Source organism: Neopsephotus bourkii, unplaced genomic scaffold, assembly GCF_033783945.1.
Source record: "Neopsephotus bourkii isolate Nb327-2 ecotype Australia unplaced genomic scaffold, CSIRO-AGI_Nbou_v1 NB_481, whole genome shotgun sequence".
Taxonomy (NCBI): Eukaryota; Metazoa; Chordata; class Aves; order Psittaciformes; family Psittacidae; genus Neopsephotus; species Neopsephotus bourkii.
In genome coordinates, this window is record NW_026900982.1 from 2,078,988 (window position 1) to 2,086,518 (window position 7,531).

The window sequence follows — 7,531 nt, forward strand, 5'->3', positions numbered from 1 at the left end:
ATAGAGGGAAAGCTGATTTGCTTTCTTCCAGTACTTTAAAACCTCCATTCTGTCTTCTAGAACTGGAGTTGTGTCTTAGCTAAACCCTAAGAAAGGTGAATCAAAGCAGAGGAAGTCTGTGAGCTGTTGTAGGCCCTCTGTTTGCTCCTCTTTCTGAATTTGCAGCAAAGTGTTTAGGGCTTTTTTTAGTTCTGCTTGTAATGATCAGAGAGAAGTTAGTTTATCAGATACTTTATGTTTTATCATACAAGCTCTTTGTTCTGTCTTTATGGATTTTATCCATATCTATCCTTTAAGCAAGAGTATTTGTGCAGTATGCTTGTCCTTAAGAGATTGTGTTGCGGTATGTTTACACAGTGTGGGCATTGTACATGTCTTTAAATACAGACTGAATTTTCCAGATTCTTAATTTTAAGGCAATCACACCCTATCATACAAGGGATCACATGTCAGCTGTCCTTCAGGTTTTCTTATCCACAATGATTCATTTTTGCCCTGTCTACCTCCATTTTGTTCATGCTTCAGGTAATGAGTATTTCAGGTTTTCAGATCAGGTTTCCTATATGTCTGAACAGAGAACTGGAGAACAGCTGCTCTTTGGCAGCTCTTTCTGCATAGGGTTGGAATAATATTAGCCTCTTGTCTGGTAGATGGCAGACTGACTTAGGGGCACTGCTAATACTCTTTCAACCTCAGTGCTTTCCCACAGAAATTGCTTCCAGAGAGCTTCGGCATAGAAGGCTATGTGCTGTATCTCGTTACTTGCCAACAGAAATGCTGGGTGTTAGTGAAATGTTTTCTGCTGCCTAGAGTTTCAGCTGTAAAGTGTCTCTCCTAATCATAGAATCATAGAATAGTTAGGGTTGGAAAGGACACTAAGATCATCTAGTTCCAACCCCCCTGCCATAGGCAGGGACACCTCGCACTAAACCATATCACCCAAGGCCTCGTCCAACCTGGTCTTGAAGACTGCCAGGGATGGAGCATTCACAACCTCCCTGGGCAACCTATTCCAGTGCCTCACTACCCTAACAGGAAAGAATTTCCTCCTTATATCCAATCTAAACTTCCCCTCTTTAAGTTTTAACCCATTACCCCTTGTCCTATCACTACAGTCCCTAATGAAGAGTCCATCCCCAGCATCCCTATAGGCCCCCTTCAGATACTGGAAGGCTGCTATGAGGTCTCCATGCAGCCTTCTCTTCTCCAGGCTGAACAGTCCCAACTTTCTCAACCTGTCTTCATACAGGAGGTGCTCCAGTCCCTGATCGTCCTCATGGCCCTTCTCTGGACTTGTTCCAACAGTTCCATGTCTTTTTTTTATGTTGAGGACACCAGAACTGCACACAGTACTCCAGGTGAGGTCTCACAAGAGCAGAATAAAAGGGCAGGATCACCTCCTTCGACCTGCTGGTCACACTCCTTTTGATGCAGCCCAGGATACGGTTGGCTTTCTGGGCTGCAAGCGCACACTGAAGCCGGCTCATGTTCATTTTCTCATCAACCAGCACCCCCAAGTCCTTCTCCGCAGGGCTGCTCTGAATCTCTTCTCTGCCCAGCCTGTAGCTGTGCCTGGGATTGCTCCGACCCAGGTGTAGGACCTTGCACTTGGCATGGTTAAACTTCATGAGGTTGGCATCAGCCCACCTCACAAGCGTGTCAAGGTCCCTCTGGATGGCATTCCTTCCCTCCAGCGTATCAACCGAACCACAGAGCTTGGTGTCATTGGCAAACTTGCTGAGGGCGCACTCAATCCCACTGTCCATGTCAGCGACGAAGATGTTAAACAAGACCGGTCCCAACACCGATCCCTGAGGGACACCACTCGTTACTGGTCTCCAGCTGGACATTGAGCCATTGACCACAACTCTTTGTGTGCGGCCATCCAGCCAGTTCTTTATCCACCAGTCATTCATTTCCTTTCCATCAATTTGAATGTTCTGTGGAAACCTGTTAATTCCATTGTAACTTGCATTGCTATTTGTATTAATGTAATTTCAGAAGTCAAGTTGTTTGTAGTTGGGCATTAAAAATAGTATGTTATCTGTTGCTCCAGTTTGGGATGTAGGATGAGTGACCCTTAAAGCATTCAGGTTTTACAAAAAAAGCACTTTAATATATCAGTGTCTTCAGTAGATAACAGCATTTAGTGCCTAAGATGTTCAGGTGAAAGGCATCTTTTGTGTGGCTGCCCAGATCAAATAGAAGACAAACGAGTTCAAGGTGTATCTGAGAGAACTTGTTACCAGCTGGAAGTCCTAAATGCAAAACGAGTAGTCTATGCACATGGGAAAGAAAAGAGAGGAGAGTGAAAAATTGCTCAATCTTCTTTTTCCTTAAAATAATCATCTTACTCATGTAAGAGATTGAGAACAGGGAAGATTTCTTGTTGGTGTTTTGCTGTAAAAAGAAGATAGTGTCTTCTCTTGGGCCTGCAGGGAAGGATGCTTGTCCTCAGGGAGGAGTGAGGGTGGTCTCCTCCTTCCACACGAGGTTTGTGTTCACTTTTACTCATGCTCTTCAGAATAGAGCCAAAACAGTGGTGTAGGTGAAGACCTAGTTGCTCCAAGGGGAGGGAAGTTTGTCCATCACTTGGCAGTGGTATTACTGTACTTGTTAGATTAAAATTAAACCATTGTGGTCTCAGTGCAGTTTTTCCTGTCTCTTTTGCATAAGCCATACAAGCAAAGTAATGAACATTGCTATGCACATTGCCTGCTTCTAAGCAGCTGGCATTCACACTGTAGTATCTTTGTGTCTGTTCCATTGTTTGTTGTTTTGGATTTTTGGTTTGGTTGTTTTTAAGTTTATTTTTTATAATTGATCACCCTCCATTGGGCATAAATATATATTTAGGTGCAATCTGCTCATCTTCTGTCATGATACTTTAATCCTTGTTTATATTTATTCTTCCTTATATGCAAGAAGTGGGAATAGTTGCTTTTTGCCTTTCTATACCGCCACAGCAAGATAGAGTGTATCGCTAGGCTGATACAAGAAAAGATTTAGAAAAACCATTCAGGAAGTGTTTGGGTGTCCTGCTTTATGAAAGGAATGATACAACTTCATGTGGTGTCACAGAGTCTGTCTTTTAGTAAGGGATAACATTTGGGGTAAGCCTGCTTGTAACTGGCTGAAACCCTTTTTGTTGTAATTAAATGCAACTTGCTCCTTTTCCTGCTGTGTGTTTTCTTGTGAACAGCACTTGAACTTGCTTGAATGCTGTGATTGCTTAGGAGGAGACATGCAGGCTCTTCTGTTAAATAATACGTTGAAGTCTGGCAACATGAACACACTTGGTCAGATTCTTTTTTTTTTCCACTTCTGGGATGTGTTTGAACATCTTTTTGTGTCCTTTTGGAAATACCTTGTATTCTCACATCTGTAGTTTCTACTGGGTTTTTTTCAGCCATTCCAGATTTTCATGTCTCCCCAGCCCATTGGTTTATTCTGTTCTGGCAGTTACAGTGGTGGTAATAATCTCAAAAACAATCTTGTTTGCATTTGCATTGCTTTGGCCAGAAATAATGTGCAAAAAGGCATGGGAAAATAAAACAGTAGTTATGGGCTCAGCTTCCTGTGGAGAGTTCTTAAAGCACAAAATACCATTGTTCTGATTTTGACCTTAAATGAGATGTGCCTGTGCTGCAGTTGAGAGCCTCCCACCTTCACATATCTGGTGTATAAAAGGTAACTTGAGAGTCCTGCTGAAAACCTACCTTGAAGTGGTCGCATATATCAGTTTGTGTGTTTGGTGCTGTGACCAAGCAATGCTCTGACATGTTCTCATAGAAGAGCTGATGGTCTCCTCTCGCAAAAATGTGTCATCCTTAAAGAAACAAACCTTGTTGATTTGGGTCCTGTGGGTAGCACCAGTCCCAAAGAAAGGGAAAAGTGTAAAGGGAAAAGCAGTCTGGTGCTCCAGAGTGTGTCCAATGTGCTGGTTAGTTGCTGATACTGTGGTGCAGTCCTGCATCATAGGTTGTGTTGCTCTAAGCTCAGTGAGAAGGGCCTTACTGAAGAACAACTGAAAAGTATGTTGTATGACCTTATTTGTTGTGAAATTCAAGAGCAAATGGAGAATCTTGTCCCAGCAAAGGACATGTGGTGCTGCAAGACCTCTGGAAGGAAGGCACTAAGGAACAAGGGATGGGACAGTTCGCTAGATCTGCATTTCTTTCCCAGAGTGCAGCTGGATGAAGTGATCTGCTATGCAGGATCTCACCTAAGGCCATTGTATCTTACAAGTGAGGTGTTTTTCACTTCCTTCATTTCTTCTAGGTTGTGCTATTTTTGTTCTTAATTGTTAAGACCACATGTTTTAAATTAATTTAGGCTCTTCTCCGTCTACTTTTGCTTCTGTAAGCAAAGGTCTGGGAGTAGAAAGGGAATGTGGAAAATAGTAGTATTCAGCAGAGAAGTCTGAGTTGAAAAATATTTGGTGTCATTCTTCATCTGTAAAACAAGATTTCCTTTTTTCTTTTTTCCCTTTACCTGCTGTATCTTATGCATGGTAAGTGAGTAGTAAGACAGTATCTTCTCAGATACCCATAAAAACTGACAGTTGTGGAGAGAGGTCAGCAGTTGTGCTTCACATGGTAATGTGGTCTCTCTAGCATGCCATTTGGGCTCCATACAAAAGCTGGTGAGGGCACAGTCTGAGATAAACTGAAACGAAGAGCTGTTTGGGGTTTGGGATTATGAGCCTCCCCCCCCCCCAGTTGAATTGCTCAAATATATGATTTGATAAAGGGTGAAGAGCTTCCATTTCTAAACAGTTAACAAGTTAGAAGAACAAAGTATTTATACTAAGTCTGCTAATGCTTAATACTCTTTTTTCTGTTAAAAATAGATTTCTTTCTCTAAGGATTGTAGTTCCCACGGGATGTGGAAGAACCTAATGCAGCCAGATTACTTGTGCTGTGCTTTGGTCATGTTCCTCTAAAGGAAATAACATCAGTCCCTTTTCTTGTATTCAAGAAAGCTTTGGTATCTGTCCTGTGCCAAGCCTTCCACTTCTGGTCTTTCACAGCCAGTGCCCTGGACTAGAGCCATGCATTAAATTCAGGTGGGTTCTCTGCTCTTCCTCTTGGCTGTTGCAGCTGCTGATGTGAGGTCTTAATTTCTGGCATGATTTATTTAACTTCTTCCTTCTCTGGTGTTCCTGGAGCAGCTGCAGACTGAGTGAGCCTTCATGCAAGGGAATGAGTGCTCCTGCAGGAATGTGCCAGGGAGCCAGCAGCTATTAAAAAGGCAAGATAATTAACCCTCTCTTCCAAAGCATCTAGGATCCAGGAATACAAATTAGTCCCGGCAGGGGCAATATAGCAGCATTCAAAACAAAACACTGAAATGGGCTTTTAGCATGGGGTATAGCTGAGGTTCTCAGTTGCTGCAGAATGCAGGATGTAATTATTCAATTTCATATAAGCCAATACCTGTTTGTTTTCTCTTACCACCTTCTTTCCATTTGTGGTCTCATCTGTCTTCAAGCTAGTAAGAAATTGCAGATGTTTGTGCTCCACTGAAATTTAAGTGGGTAGTAGTCAGCTAAGCCCCCAGAAGTTACTGGAATGCTTGCTTACTAAATGGCTCCTCTTCTGAATTTTTTCTTACTTAGGCTTGTTAATACAGCAGACTTATACAACAGATTATACTTCTATTTTCTGTTCTGTTAACCACAGCACTGGAACTGCTAAATCAGATTAAATTGGTGGATTTTAAATACATACCCTGTCTAAGGCTTCAGACGCATGTCTAGCAAATAGTCTGGTCAGACAGTGACCTGGCTCATCTTTTTTGGAGTTACTGCATGGCTTCTGTCTGAAGCATGGTAACATAAAACATCACTAGTTCAAGGTGGGAATCCCACTGACTGAGCTTTTAATTCTCACTCACCTGCCTTCTTGGGGAGCACTTTAAATCCAAAACAAACTCCTGAGTTCTGAGGATAGAGCTCAAACTGCAGTATTTTAGTTATACTTACATATGAACCCGTTGCCCAATAATTCTGTGGGTGTTCTTAATCTTTGTTGCTATATAGGCAAAGACTTGTCTACACCTTTTTAAGAATCCTCTTTGTGCCACTGACTCTTTTTGTGTCCTTCTAATGTGAAGCAATGAGAGCTAACCGCAGGATTTCAGGTTGAGACTACACTACTGACTTACTTCAAAGCATTTCAGAGTAACATGCGCTCTATCTTGCCTTTTTTTATCTATAGCTGTCGTCTAATAATAATAAAAAACCCCATACCCTAATAATTTAAAGGATGAATTTCTCTTCAGAAAGGGAAATAAGGTAATAATACTTCCCCATGTCTTTCAGGACCCCAAGTTTGCAGCTCAAGTGTGACCCTGCTCTTGGTTTCTCCAGCGCTGTCTATATGCAAGTGTTGTTTCAACCTGCCTCTACCATTACCTCCAGTGTCTGCAACTTTGACAACCCTGTCATTGCATAAAAAAGAAACGGAGCTCTTCCTATCTTCCAGAGCTTTCAAACGAGGCTCGTTCATCTGTCTGTTTTCTGCACATCTTGAAACTTCCTAAGAAACAGAGCAGGGATATTTGGGATGCAGGGACAACATAAGCTAATCTCATTCTTTTAGACTGCAGGGGGAGGAATGAGTGGTAGCTCCTGTCCTGAGGCTGCCAGCCACAACATCCATTTTCTTAGTGCTGAAAACAAGCTAAGCTTTCCAGGAGCTCTGCGCTGTAGACCTTTCTGAGGAATGCCTGGCTAAGGATAAACCTTTCATACTGAGGACAGAGCAGTTCAGAAACCCTGATGACATGAGTTCATCTACAGTATGTGTGTGCTGTCAGGCTTTACATTCCAAGGGAACAAGTTGCTTCTTGTAGCATGCTGCCATCCCAATGGCCTTGGCAGGAGACCTACTTCCAATAAGTTACTCATAGCTGATCCATGTTTGAGAGGGGCTACTTTTTAAACTGTTTCAGAAGCAGTTACTTTCCATGTAAAGCTGCTCTTAAGGCATTTTGCAAGCACTTACTCTTCTTCTGTGTTGTGCTCCTCTTGTGCTGACATTCCCCATTTTCCCTACCTTGTATTGGCTTGGTTGTTTTTAAGGACCACGAAGGTCAGTGTTCCCAGCAGTGTCATCCTCTGCCTGCTTTGAGTTGTGTAGAAGTTTCAGCTTAGTTCTGCCAGCTGGCAGGTTAGCTTCTGACCCAAGGAGGGTGGGCATCTGCCCTGATACAGCAAAGCCCTAAAGCCAATTTGCCCCAAGCTAGTAGCTCAGAAACTTGTCCACACTTGCCTTTATAGCTCAGCAAGGAGTCTGCCAGTAGCTCTGAATCAGCTTTGTAACTAGGGATATGTAACACAGAGACCAAGCTGATAATGACTGCATTTTGCTTTGTGTCCTTTCCAAGTACAGCCCAAGTTTCGCTGCTGAGATCTAAGGAAATTGCGGATGGAGAGGCTGACTCTGTATTCCGCCTGGGAAATACCGTTCTTATCTGCTCTGTTAACAAGTTTACCAAAGGAGAAGGGAAAACATGAGCACACCTT